General features: G+C 45.0%; 1 protein-coding gene and 1 long non-coding RNA gene across 2 annotated transcripts in view; one reads left to right on the forward strand and one right to left on the reverse strand.

The window, feature by feature from the left end:
- SLC17A6 (solute carrier family 17 member 6) overlaps window positions 1-14,687 on the forward strand; it is a 281,370-nt gene that overhangs the window by 124,782 nt on the left and 141,901 nt on the right. The window lies entirely within an intron of this gene.
- LOC138283821 (uncharacterized) overlaps window positions 12,634-14,687 on the reverse strand; it is a 70,676-nt gene continuing 68,622 nt past the window's right edge. Inside the window, exon 6 of the long non-coding RNA XR_011201313.1 lies at window positions 12,634-13,630. This is a non-coding gene — a long non-coding RNA (uncharacterized lncRNA). The remainder of the gene's footprint in view (window positions 13,631-14,687) is intronic.

Genomic DNA, 14,687 nt, shown 5'->3' on the forward strand with positions numbered 1-14,687 from the left:
CACAATCACCAGCACACATTTTAAACCAGCACACGCAGGCATCTCAATTAAATCTATTTGTATTCTGCTGAATGGTCCTCTAGCCATGCCTATATGTCTCATATTAATGACTGTTCCTTTGCCCATATTCATCTGCTGGCAGATGGCACATCTGTGGCAAGATTGAACCAAAATTGCTAAACAACCTGGCCATGGCATCTCTCCCCACATGAACGTGACCATGATAGTATTTGGCCATCTGAGACAGAAGACTATTAGGCAGTGCTACCTTCACTTCTCCCAAAACCCAAACATCGTCGATTCTTTGGAAGTATTTTAACTTAATCCATTCCCTGCGCTCCTCCCTTGGGACATTGTCTTGAAGAGTCTTTAACTCTTCCAAATTGTCAATAACATGCATTACATAAGTTGCATAGACTTCATCCTTTTCAGGTGACAATTTCCATTCTACTTTGCGACTTGATCTGCATATGCATTTCCCGATGACACGTAATCTTGTGATATCTGATGTGCTCTGCATTTCACTACAGCAATCTTTTCAAGCATTTGAATCACTTTTAACAACTCATGTATTCTCTCACCATTTCTTATTGGTGAAGCAGAAGAGGCCAGGAAACCTCTCTGTGACTACAATTTGCCAAAATCATGCACAATGCCGAATCCATTTTGACTATCTGTGTACATAGTCCCCTTTAGTTGAGCTGAAATGTGGCATGCTCTATTAAGAGCCACTAGTTCTGCCACTTGTGCAGAAAACACTCCTTGAAGCCATGTAGCTTTGAGTATGCCGGTGATGGTAAACACTACATATCCTGCTTTTAATGTGACCACAATATCTCTCAGGCAGGAACCGTCAACAAAGATAATTTGGTCAGTCTCTTCCAGGCAAGTTTCTCTAATATCTGCTCTCGGTTTTGTGCATAACTCCATAATTTCTAGACAAGCGTGTTCAGTATCATCCAATTTATCATTGTCTGCTTCCTCATTTGGAAGAAAAGTTGCTGGGTTAAGCACTGTGCATCTCTTAATGCTTACATTTGGCGATCTCAAGATTACTGTTTCATATCTGGTCAGCCTTGAACTGGTCAGATACTGTGTTTTAGACCTAGTGAGCAAAATTTCAATTGAATGAGGTACCATTATAGTAAGGGGATAATACATCACTATATTCTTGCTCTGAGCTAGTCTCTGCTCAATTGCTGCAAAGGACCGCAAACAACCGGGTAAAGCTGCTATGACCAGATTCAAAGTGGGTGAAAAATATGCCACTGGGTGATTCACACCTCCATGAGTATGAGTCAAAACAGACCAATAATATGCATCACGTTCATGACAAAAGAATTTAAAAGGTTTAGTGTAGTCACGCATACCTAAAGTTGGAACTTGACACAAACTCTTTCAAATCAGTAAATGCTTTCATACATGCTTCATCCAGCACTAAAGGATCGGAAACATCCTTATGAGTCAACTTCTGTAAGGGTAAAATAGTTGCAACTCTCTCTGGAAATTTTCCTAGTTCCCTTCTCGATCAAATGACCCAAGTATTTTCTCTCTTTCTGACAGTACTGCAATTTAGCAGGTGACACGATGTCCATTGTCTCCCAGGATATTCAACAATGCAATCGTATCATATTTACACCCTTCTCTTGTTTTGGACGCAATTAACAGATCGTCAATGTGTTGCACCAGTGTTGAACGATAATACATCACTAATGGTTCTAAATTCTTTTTCAAGATCTGGTAGAAAATCAATGGTGACTCTGAAAACCCTTGTGGAATTCTACTCCAACAGTAGATGCTGTTTAAGAACTTAAAACAAAAGAAATATCTGCTGTTCTAATGAAGAGGCACGGAAAAGAATGCTTGACATAGGTCCACCACAGTGAACCATTCAGGATCGCATGGGATCTGAAACATAATCACTGCTGGATTTGGCACAACTGGGCAACACTTAATCACTATGGTGGTCAGTCTGAGATTGGGGGTGACTGTTAAAGTGCTGGTAATACCGCCAACAGGCTGGTGTTAATTACCGTCAAATTAAGACCATGGTGGTGAGAGCTCCCGTAGACAGCTAATGTACTACACTGTCTGCCAGGGCGTTAACAGCATGCACCACGGCGGTAGCCAACAACAGCCATGCGGAAGACAAGGTACAGCCCACCATATCATGACACTGCAATCTGCTGCGATTTCCGTGGCGGTACCAACGCCATCAAAAGCCTGGTGGAAACACATCACAGAAGACCAAAGACTCACCAACAAAGACACAGAGAAGATCAACGCTGCGCTGCCATGGAACCGGAACTTCAAGTCTTCCCAATGCTCTTCTACGCCATGCTCCACCTGGAACACCAACACCGATGAAGATGACCATGGTAAGTACAGCTGCTTAGCACACAAGGGAGGAAAAGGAGAGTGACACACACGCACAACACACACCATTCACACACACAACCAGCTGCAGACGAAAAACAATGGCACAGGACACACGTCATAATAATGCAAGGACTACACAAAGGCAGTACTGAGAATGTATTGAATGGGAACAGCCACCATATGAGCCAACTGGATAACAAAGAGATATGTACAATTGTCGAGAAAGGGCAAATGCCCAGTCCAAAGTACAAAGGGCCCACATGGCCATAGGGCACAGTCCAAGGCCCAACGTTTTTCCTGATAACCTCCACACAGAACTGTGCAGGGGCATCATTTTGGAAGTGGGCAGGCACCTCAGGGGAAATGGGGTGGGGGGCACCTCAGCTGAAGTCAGTAACTTGCCCACTGGTTCTGGAGAGGGCTCCATGCCCATTATCCTTTGCTTGGGAGTGCAAGGTCACAGTCTCTGAGGTGGAGTATTTGCCCACTGGTTCTTGAGGGGGCTCTATGCCCATTACTCATTGCTGGGGAGTGCAAGGTCACAGTCTCTGAGGTGGGGTATTTGCCCACTGGTTCTGGAGGGGTTTCCATGCCCATTACTCATTGCTGAGGACTGCAACGTCACAGTCTCTCAGGTGAGGTATTTACCCTCTGGTTCTGGAGAGGACTTCTTGTACAGCAGTCCCTGGAAGGTGGTCTACATGCCCTCTGCTGGAGGTGAGGGCTGCATTGTTTCAGCTGGAGGTGAGGGCTTCATGACCACTGGTGGAGGTGTTGGTACCCTGCCCGCCTCTGCTGGGGGTGAGGGCTGCTGAGTCTCAGCTGGGGAAGGTGCCTCCTGGGCAGCTTCTGCAGGAGGTCAGGGCTGCTGTGTCTCAACAGGGGATGAGGGCCCTGTGCCCACTGGTGGTGGTGGTGGTGTACGTACCCTGCCAGCCTCTGCAGGAGGTGAGGGCTGCTGTGTCTCAGCAGGGTAAGGGGCCTCCTGGGCAGCCTCTGTTGGAGGCGAGGGCTGCTGTGTCTCAGCTGGAGGTGAGGGCTTCTTCCCTTTCCTGGCGGGAGGTGAGGGCTTCTTCCCTTTCCTGGCTCGTGGAGTGGGATCCTTCCCTTTCCTGGCTGATGGAGTGGGATCCTTCCCTTTCCTGGCTGGTGGAGTTGGATCCTTCCCCTTCCTAGCTGGTGGAGTGGGATCCTTCCCCGTCCTGGCTGATGGAGTGAGACCCTTCCCTTTCCTTGCTGGTGAAGACGGATCCTTCCCCTTCCTGGCTGGTGGAGTGGGATCCTTCCCCTTCCTGGCTGGTGGAGTGGGATCCTTCACTGTCTTGTCTCCATGACTAGGAGGTGCCTCCACTGTCCCCGTGGACTGTTTGGCTGAGGTGCTGGGCTGGGTCATTCGGACCCTGCTCTTACGGGCAGGACAGGGGAGATGGGGAGGGAAGAGGTCAAGTTGGGCAAGGAAAAGCTTCTGAGGGTCAGTGAGCCGGATGAGGGTGGTGGAATGGGAGTGGAGTTTAAGGGAGTGGTTGTTGGAGGTGTACAGCTGCTGGACTTGGGTGCAGGTGCATGGGCAGTGTGCTGATGTGAGGTGGATGGCTGTTGGGTGTCTGAGTGCCTGCGTTTGTGTTTTATGAGGGGGGGACAGACAGGGTTGAAGAGGACACAGGGGACATGTAGATGGATGTTGTGGAGGTGTCTGCTAGTGAGGTGTATTTGCTGCTTGGCACGGTGATGCTGGTGGTGGATGTTGAAGCCATGCACACAGGTGTGAGTGTGGACGTGACTGTCAGGGAGGTGGAGGAGGAGGAAGGGGAGAGTGGAGGCAGTGGATGTGGTTGTGTGAGCAACTGTCTGGCGTTTGCGTGAGTGCTTGTGGACTGAAGTGTGCTGCCTATGTTTAACTGACAGTCTTGTCTGATGTCTTGTGTGCATGCTCGTCTGAATGTGTGCATGGGATGGGTTGGGGCTGAGGAGACTGGGACTGGGAAGTGGTAGTTGGAGGGGGGACGGTAGGAACAGGGACAATGGCTACCATCAGAGAGGAGGCCAGAACCTGAATCGATCTCTGTTGGGTCACCAATCCACCGTGGATGCACTCCAGGAATTCAGTGCATTGCTGCATCTGGGATGCCAGCCCCTGGATGGCATTCACAATGGTTAACTGCCCTACAGAGATGGATCTCAGGGGATCAATAGCTTCCTCACTCAGGGCAGCAGGGCTCACTGGGGCAGGGACTGAGGTGCCTGGGGCAAAGATGATGCCCACCCTCCTGGGTGAGCGGGCACTGGCAACTAACTGAGGGTGGTCTCAGAGGTGTTCACCACCACCAGGGAGCTCCCATCAGAGGAGGAATCAGAGTCTGTGTTGTCACCTCCTGTCTCCGTGGTGCTCCCCTCGCCCTCCGTCCCACTGTTTCCCTTGGCGTTAGTGGACTCTGCCTCCTGGGTCCTGTGGGATGCAGCTCCCTCTGGTGCCGGTGCCCCTGCTCCTCCACCAGATGCAAATGCACACATGAACAGGATGACAGAAGGAGAAAGGGGGGGAGAAAGGGAGCACTGGGTCAATTACAGCACCAATACCACAGTTGGCATACACAGTACCGTCACACACAGGTATCAGGATTGAGCACTATGCATTGCACTGGCATTTAATTGACTAGATGCCACAGCAAGATGAGGGCCAACTACCGCCAACTGCACCCCTCCTGGGACCCACTAAGCCCTGTCTGACATGGAATGCAACCTAGCTAGGTTATCTGGATTTGCTATACACCCGTTACCCTTGAGCTGGATCATGCTGCAATGTCTGACCTGGCATTAAGGGGCACCCTCTAACTCACACCCACCACCCGGATCCCATGCCACCTACCAATTATTGTTGTAACACCCACTGTACTCACCCCCTTGTGGCTGCTGTGATGCTCTCAAGTGCCCATCCAGATCTGGGTAGGCCACCACCAGTATGCGGGCCATCAGGGGAGTCAGGTTCCGACGGGCACCCCTTCCTCGTTGGGAGGCCATCCCCAGCTGGGCCTCCGCAGACTTCCGAGTCCAGCGTTTCAGGTCCTCCCACCATTTCTAACAGTGGGTGCTCCACCTGCTGTAGACCCCCAGGGTCTGCACATCCTTGGCGATGGCACGCCACAATCCCATCTTTTGATGGGTGCTGACCTGCAGAGGTTATACAGATGGGAGGACACCATTACACATTCAATCCAGCCTGTCACTCGTATGGTCCACCAATCCCGTTTCCATCTATATTGGCACACACACCGCCCGGCGTCCACCATGTACACTACCACCAGGACATTCCCCGTCCCCAGATGACACAATGCTTTAACACACATCTCCATGATTCCTTCCCACATGCATTGTGCCCAAGGTGTTATCACCTGTTGGTCTGGAGGGCCATGCAGCAATCAATACTGGAGTAGGATTCCATCCACCAGTCGCTCCAACTCCATCAAAGTGAAGGCAGGAGCCCTTTCCCCGGACCCCCGGGCCATGGTAGGTTCCAGACACAGGTCACAGCAGCACGCGCAGTGTAGGGGTTGTCCTGTGGAAAGTCAGGAGTCGAATGAGGATTTAGATAGAAAATGACAGTCACGTCCACGGCAGTGTACACCGTCACCACCAGCACTGATCCCCATTGGCTTCTGTACTCCCTAGATCTCCTTGTTAGCAAATTAGGAATTGCACGGCGGTGCAAGACCGCCTTCCGCCACGACACCCAACTTGGTGGAGTTACCTCACTTCCATCTGTCCCTAGATACAGGACACGTGGTCGCCATTTCATGTTGATGGACAGCGATCAGATTATCCATAACTGCGTTGTTGGAAATTGGGTCTTTGGTTGACAGCCAGGTTACCCCCTGTTCAAGCAAGGACCCTCACTCTAGTCAGGGGAAAAGAGAATCACCCTGAGCTAACCCCTGCTTAGCCCCTTGGTAGCTTGGCAGAGCAGTAGGCTTAACTTCAGATTGCTAGGTGTAAAGTATTTGTACCAACACACACAGTAACTTAATGAAAACACTACCAAATGACACAAAAAAGGTTTAGAAAAATAAGACAGATTTATCTAAACAAAACAAGACCAAAACGACAAAAATCCGACATACACAAGTCAAGTTATTAATTTTTAAAGGTTAAACTCAAAAATAGTGCTTAGAAACACAAAATGTTTTGATGAGGTTTTAACTCGGCGTCGTGACGGAGTCGTTCCCAACAAGCTGACACCCACGGCGCGGACATGGAGTCGCGTAGACCCCCAAGTACAGAACCTTTGGTGAAGAGTGAAAACAAGTCGATGCGCAAAGTCGGGGATTATGGCGTCTGTGCGAAACGTTGAATCCACGCAGTTTGAGCGGCGTCAGTCATGATGTGGTGCGGCGACTTCCATGGAGTCGCGGGCTTCAGCTGGGCTGCAGCAGCATCGGGCCTGCGATGGTCGTTGCGTTCCAGCGAAGATCACAGAGTCGGTTGCAGGCGGCATCACCGGATTCAGCAGCGGCGTTGGTCCAAAGTCACCCGAAGTCGATTTCCTTGGATTTCCACCAGCTTTCCTTTCAAGGGCCCAGGGACTGGATAGGGCACCACCTGTCAGAGCAGGAGTCTCTCCAGTCCTCAGGTCGCAGGATACAGGATTGCCAAAACTTGCTCCTCCCATGCTGTGAGCTGTGGGGGAAGAGGTGGGGATCCTCCGCCAGTCCTCTGTATGGTGAGCTGGTTTCTTGCTGCCAATGAATGTACCTTCCCCGTAGGTCATTCCACCTCTTCCTGATGTTGTCCCTTGTTCTTGGATGCTGTCCCACGGCGTTCACCCTGTCCATGATTCATCACCATAGCTCCATCTTCCTGGCAACGGATATCTACTGTACCTGTGCACCAAACAGCTATGGCTCTACCCTGACAATTTCCTACACCGTGACCCTTAACTCCTCCTCTGAGAAATGGGGGTGCCTTAGTGGGGACATGTATGTTGTGTGGTGTGTGTTGGTGTGAGGGTGTTGAGTAATGTGGTGGGGTGTGTGATGGATGTATGGGTGTATGTGATGTGTCTGTCTAGTTGGCTCAGTGGTGGTATGTTGGGGGTCATCACCATGGCGGTAAGCGGGATTTATCGCCAAATTCATGATGAGGGCCTATGTCTTTTATTTTTCCCAAGTCTTGCACAAGTCGGATTGCAAAATCCCATTATTGGTGAACTAAACAGACTACTCAACACTTATTTTAAAATGTCTTTCTCCACAATCTCTCCAATCAACGGTTTCACACTTTTGATTACATCTTTTGCCATCGGGTATTCTGGAGTCTGAGGAAAAACTACAGTGGGCTTAACTGCTACTCTAGCTGGCTCTGTTCCTTTTATCAACCCTGAAAGATCCCAAACCTTAATCTTTACAGTTTTCTGTAAATCAGCAGGAAGATCTTTCACTTCAAAAACTGGAAAGAAACTAATCAAAGGAGCTTCTTCATTCACTGGCTTATTAAAACTGATCAAAGGAAATTAATTGGACACTGACTCATTGTTACCAGTAAGTATCCGGTTTTCTTCATCATCACTGTTTGTCTGAATCTCAATACCCTCATATGAACAAGTAATTTACCATCTTGTTTTGCCCAATAAATCCATTCCCACTAAAGATACGGGACTTGATTCACAAACCACAAACTTGTGCAAATCCTTAAAATTGCCAATTTTAACCAAGACTGGTTCCGCATTTGGGATTGTCAAATATTGATTTGCAACCCCCACGATATGAACTGTTTTCCCTGATAAGGGTAGGTCTGGAATGTCTGTAGATCTCACTGTGGAGCGTGGAGCTCCAGGGTCAACCAAAAATGAAACTCTGTGACCATTCACCTATCCTTGAACATAGGGACCTTTCTGATCCACTTCTAAAGAAGCTGTCATCATACATTCTTCTTCATCCAAACTCTTAGACATCCAAACATCGTTTATTCCATCCTCACTGTGTAGTGGATATTGATGTACAGTATTATTACCCTGATTTACTTTCTGACCTGTGACCATCTGAGAAAGTATCACCTTCTGCTGGTCTATAGGGGCTTGAGGTATCTGAATTTGTTGTCTAGACATTTGAATTTGTCGTGCAGGCAAATTCTGCACCTGTGGCTGCATCTGCTGTAACTGGGGCACTCGTACTTGTAATGGCTGTACAGTTTGAGTGGGCTGCATAGGCTGGAAACTTTGAATTTAAATTATTCTGGAAATTTTGATTTTGTCCTCTCATTCTTGGTCTTCTCACATTTTGAAATGAATTGACATCATTCACTTACTAAACCATACCTTCCCGATTTACCATTGGACACTCCCGTTTCCAATGCACGATTCCCCCGCAAGCGTGACAAGGTAACATTCTCCTTCCTTGTGACTCTCCTTGTATTATGACTGTATTCAAATCTGGACCACGTTTAACACTTCCCATACCACCACGACCTCTACCTCTGCCTCCATTCTGAAACGTGCCTTGATTCTGAAACATGCCATTTCTCTGCTGCTAAGGCTGAAAACTTCCCTGAAACCCGGTCTGTGCAGCCTCGATCTGCATCACCATTGCTTTTTCCTTCAACTTTTTCTGTTTCAATTCAATCTCATCACAACAGTATTTTGCATACTGTAGAACCTCATCAATTGGCTTGGCTTTACAACAAATCAAATGGCTCTTAATCACATGAGTAATTTCTGGTCTGAGTCCCTCAACATATCTGAACACAAAGTGAATCATGCCTTTTGGCTCAATTGTTTCTGTTCCACTGTAATGTTTAATTGCTTTTAGCAACCTCTCGTAGTATGCATGAATTGATTCTTTTGCTTCCTGAGCTGTCCTAGCTATGCACTGCCAATCAATGTTTTTAGGCGAAATTCTTGTTTTCAGAAATTCAATCACTTTATAGTAAGCTTTTATTACTTCAGGAGATGGTGCACCTGTTGCTGGATCTCTTGGCGGCACACTTGTTAGCCAATCTACACTCCTCTTTCTTTCAATCCATAAATCTGCTGGAACAACTATCTTAAAAAGAGTGTTCAAATCCTCCCACAGGCATTTTGCAAGTTTCACAAACCTATGTTTGCTGGTACCATTCTAGTGGTTTCTCCCTCAACCTGGGGTAATCATCTGTAAATAACAAAATGTCACTTCTGCTCCAAGGGACATGTACAAAGTTCCCTCCTGGACTTTCTATCATTGTTAACACTTTCACTGCCTCCCTATTCTGTGGTGCTTCTGCAGAAAAAGTGTCAGGACCATTTTTCGGCTTGTCTCTGTTCTTCACCCATCTGCCTTCCCATTTGTCTAATGCTGCTCATATCTGAATACCGTGAAGCAACTCTCTAAGGTGCTTTTTAATCCCTGCAGATCTCATGTGTTCTCATGAGTCTTTTGCCTAGAAATCCAACCTGTAACTTCTTTTCAAATGTTTCATTTTTGATCAATCTATCTCATGTTTGTCTGCTACATCTGCTAACTGTTGATGTACCTCACCCACTTCTTTTGTAATCTTCAGACACAAGTATTGCAATTCTGCTTCAGTGTAGGTCTCTAACCTGTTTACACTTATAGTTCCTTCAACAAGCTCACTCACTTCCATTGAAAGCCTAGTGTAGTTAATATAATTCCCTCCACTGGAAACATCTTGTGAAGTAGTCAGTCTTTCTAACCATTGCTGTGGTGTCAAACTTTGTAATGAGATGTTATTAGGCTGAGTACCAGGTAGCTGTTGTACAGTTAAACTCAGAGATTGGGGTGTCAGTAACCTTATATTGGTGCCAATGTGCGACCCTGTCTCAGTATTCAAAGGAGCTTTGAGAGGGCTCAAATCTAACAATGACCCTATTCCATCAAAAGTCTGTCTTACCGGAGAAACTATTCTGGCATTATCATTATGTCCTTCCTCCACTTGACTCTGACTTAGGACTCGCTGACCATTTGTGCCATTTTCACCCTGAGCAAACAACGGTATGACTGGACCAATAGTGACTGGTACAGACAGTGCATCTGGGCTTGATCTAGCAGTAACATTCTGAGTCTGCATCACCCCTGTATTCTGGCTCATCAATACAGACATCTGTTTGCGTGCCTGTTGAAGGAGTGTACTTCAGAATTGCTTGTGGCTGCATTAGGGGAAGCAATAGTGGAGTTGTCTCTGTCTGGACCAACATTGATTTCTGGTAAACTTGTCCTGTTGGCACTATTAGATTAGCTGCTGCATCTACAATAGGCACATGTAGGTAAATCCTAGGAACACTAGGTTGTGGCAACTGATGCTGTACTGGCGACACAGTCAGCAGATTGAAACTACTCTGCATTGGTATTTGCGCAAAAAGACTGAGCTCTGGTTCATGTTAGAATTAACCTGTGCGGAACTCCCAGTCATGTTATGGTTATTCTGACCTGAACTCTGGGTCATGCTAACTGGTGTCGGTGCAGTGGGATTCACACTAGTACTTAGACCTTCTTGTGCCACATATGGTGGTGGACGATTTCTCAACAACTGTAAAATTAGCTCATCCTCGTTTGATTCCTCTTCAGGAGTTAGAGATAAAGAAGTCTCTTTCGATTTCTGATTTTCATCTGAAGATGAACTCCCTTTTGATTTCTTAGATGCCTTCTTCACTTCTTTCTCAGGAAGCATCCTAATTCCATGTAAGGTATCTAGTCTCCACTGTCTCTGGTCATTATTCCACCTAGCTTCTGCTAGTGTCTTCTCTGCTCTTCTCATTTTTCTCTTAAATTTCAATGCTTGTTGTTGTATGGCCACTAGTTCCCAGATTGCTGATGCTTCGAACTGAGCTGGTCTTAGCGGAGGTTTCAAACTTGTCTCATATTCTCTAAAATTCTCAAATTAAATATCCCATTTTCAGGCAATGCTAAGCTCCCTTCATTTCCTGTGATTTTGCACCATTTTTTGTAACCAAAGGCATGCTCCAGTACCTTTCTCTTCAATTACAATAAATGCTGGAGTACCTTCTGGCGGACAAATGTCTCCTACACTAGCTGGAATATATTAATCTCCCTTATGAACACTTTTTAAAGCTTTGAAAAACTTAATTTTCAAAATGTATGTCAAAAAATCAATAATCAGGATATTACTTTTAATCTCACAATCCTCTTTGTCTCCCTTCTTGACCAATTGCATTTCACAGTTGTCCACCAATCTGTGCGCAACCCTTCTCACTAACCAACCTATTCCAATGTAGCACAAAATGACATCATACTTACACACAGCGGCTGACAAAGTATTGCAGGTTATCCTCCTAAACACAAACACACTCAAAACTAATGCAATATTATTTGCGAGCACTTCATCAAAAGCAAAAAACAAATTTGTCTATTTACTACAGATAGGGTAATACTATCACTTCAGGAACCTTACGAATTTTCATTGACGGCTTTTTGCTCTAACAGCTATTCTTCTTTCTCAGATCCCCAGATTTGCAAGTAAAATTCGACCTGCAAATTTTACTCTCAACTGAACAATGGGTCTGTCCTGGTGCACATAGGACTCGCAAAATCTCGGTCAAAAAGACCTTACACTCGACTTATCTCACAAACTCGGCTTGCCAACCACGCCCCGTTGGCTTACTAAATAGACAGATGACAACAAAAAAACAAGTGTCTCAATACACTTTTAATATACTCCAGAGTCTTAGACCATCGCACCTAGACAATTTTTGAGCACCAAGTGCCACAAACATGTGAAGCTCGCCGACTTTTGTACTCTTACACTTTGGAGTACACAAACCCCTTCTACAACATCATTTGGAGTACGCAAACCCCCCTAAAATCTCACAAATAACTCAATAATTTGCAAATTAGCTAAAGCTGTACAAGCACATAATCTTCTTCATTCAACCTGACAATAAAACACTGAGAACACTGGGAAAAGTCACCTTGGGCGTTTAGGGACACATCTTTTGCATCAATTTAAAAATCAATAAATCTCACCTCAAAAACATCTATCAAAATACTTTAAAGAGACATAGCCATCAAATTCTGCTACCAAAACTGTGAGCGTGCCCTTTGCTTACCTATCTGTCATAATAATAGTAAGTGGATGCAGCTTTAAGGTTGATGAATCTTTTGACTCATTTAAATTAATATTGTTAGGTGTCATATAATACAGCAATATTAAACAACAGAAATCACCAAAGAATTAGTAAAGAACACACCATGACCCATTTGGCCACGAATAACCACACCTTTTAGTATCAATTAAAATGTTTATTTCCCTGTATTAACAACGTTAAGGTCACAACAATTTGTCTCAACACCAAATGATACAAGTAAAGAAACATCACAGGCTCATTTGCCTAAAGAATCTCAGTTTAAACAATGCAATAAGAACAATACTTTCAATAGCGAAAATACTAATTAATAATATCAATATTTGAGCAAGAGAGGTAAGATACATTTGATTCAGAAATAAAATGATGTTAAGTCATAGGCATAGAGAAAACACCTCACTAACTTCAGATTAGCATTAGCATGTTGAGCTTCATGCAAAAGGTTTAGCAACATTAATTTTACAAAACATCTAGCTATGGCGCTATCAAACATATAGCAGCAGTATTAAAACAGTAGCAGTTGGTACCTGGAAAACAAAAGACAAACACAATACACAGATTTATAAATATACCTTTCCTTAAAACAATCAGCAACAAGGTCATAACTTCATCGGGGGACAACAGCATCAGCATCATGGTAGGAACAGGGTAGGGAATGGTTTAGAATTTGGACATAAGATTATTAAACCATCAGAGCATTAGTTCAGTATTGAACAAGCATAGTAAACTCAGAAAATAATAAAGCACCAGAATGTCAGTAGACTGACTAGCAAAGCATGAAGTGTCAAAGTGACTGATCACACCAAGTGAAGTGAAGTCTCTGGAGACCAGAAATCAATGCATGAATGACAAATGGTGACTGCCTCTCTCTTCCCAGTACCCAAACATTAAATTAAACGTACTAACCATTTTTTGGCTGAAAATAATATGCGAAGGAAGAACATCCAATTACAAAGATATTAGATATCACAATTGCATAAAATGTTAGCTTGCAGAGTATTGATTCGCTTCTGTTCCATTGACGTTATTCCTAAATTATACGAAATGTATCTTGTGCGCCTATTTTTCCGACTGTGATCTGTAAGCCCTTTGTTTTGGCACATTCCAAATATGCTGTTGCTTGACAGTAGTTACAAAGATATGGAAACATTCTTGTCACACCATTTCCTCGAGAGAAACACATTTTCATTAATACATGCACAGAACAAATTCATGACTTGAACAAAAATAGTTTGTTATACAACGGACATGAGCACATATAAATGTAATGACAGTAAGAACACCCGGAGTTAGATAACCTCTCACTGTGGCCTTTTCTGCTTGAGGCCCAGCAGAAAATCAAAAAATACTCATATTATTTCAGCATTTATTTTTAGCAGAGAACATGCTCTTAAAGAGACAGAAATTATTTTCATTACGTTAGTGCATTATTTATAAAAACATATGCAGGCCTTGCATTTGATGTGGCCAATAAAAAGGCACATTCTGTGTCAACATTCATTTTTAACATTAAATCATTTCACACATTTAGTACATAAGTATGATAATGTAAAAGATAATTATTCACGCTAAACGTTGGCTCTCACACAACTCACTGGCGGTCCTCTCCAGCCATTGATGCTTGCAGGAAAGGAGATGGACTGGCAGGGGCTCCCATTGATTTTTGGTGGAGGCAGATTGGTTCTGGGACGAACAGGCCTATTTGCGGCCACAAAGAGTCCAAAAGCTTTAATTGAAGAACTCAAGAGACACATCAAGGGTCTGGGACCAGAGAGGCACCTCTTGGCGGTCAGGGACTTGCTGAAGAGTAGACAGATCCGGGAGCTGTGGGGAGCCTCTGGGGAGGACTTTGATCCAAATATGAACCTGGCCTTCCAGCTTTGACATCATGTCCCACAATCCTCTGTAGTTACTGTGGCCCTTTTGCAGTAAACATGTCTATCCAAATATGTAACTGATGTGTCACACCACAGTGGCTGTGGCTGTGATTAATGGAAACATATATGATTACTTCTATTTAATTGATATTTCTCAGAAAAATTTGAATAGGATGAATTCCCCAATCACTCTGGACATTTTTTTGGTCAGGTCACAGAGATACAATGTGATGTTGTTTGCATAGATTGAGACAATGACATTTTGGGGAGAAAAGGCAAGGCCACTATGTCCATGGAGCTGGCAATTTGTGCAAGCTTGTTTTTATGAGGCTATCGCATATAGGGGG

This window comes from Pleurodeles waltl, chromosome 3_1, assembly GCF_031143425.1.
Source record: "Pleurodeles waltl isolate 20211129_DDA chromosome 3_1, aPleWal1.hap1.20221129, whole genome shotgun sequence".
Lineage (NCBI taxonomy): Eukaryota > Metazoa > Chordata > Amphibia > Caudata > Salamandridae > Pleurodeles > Pleurodeles waltl.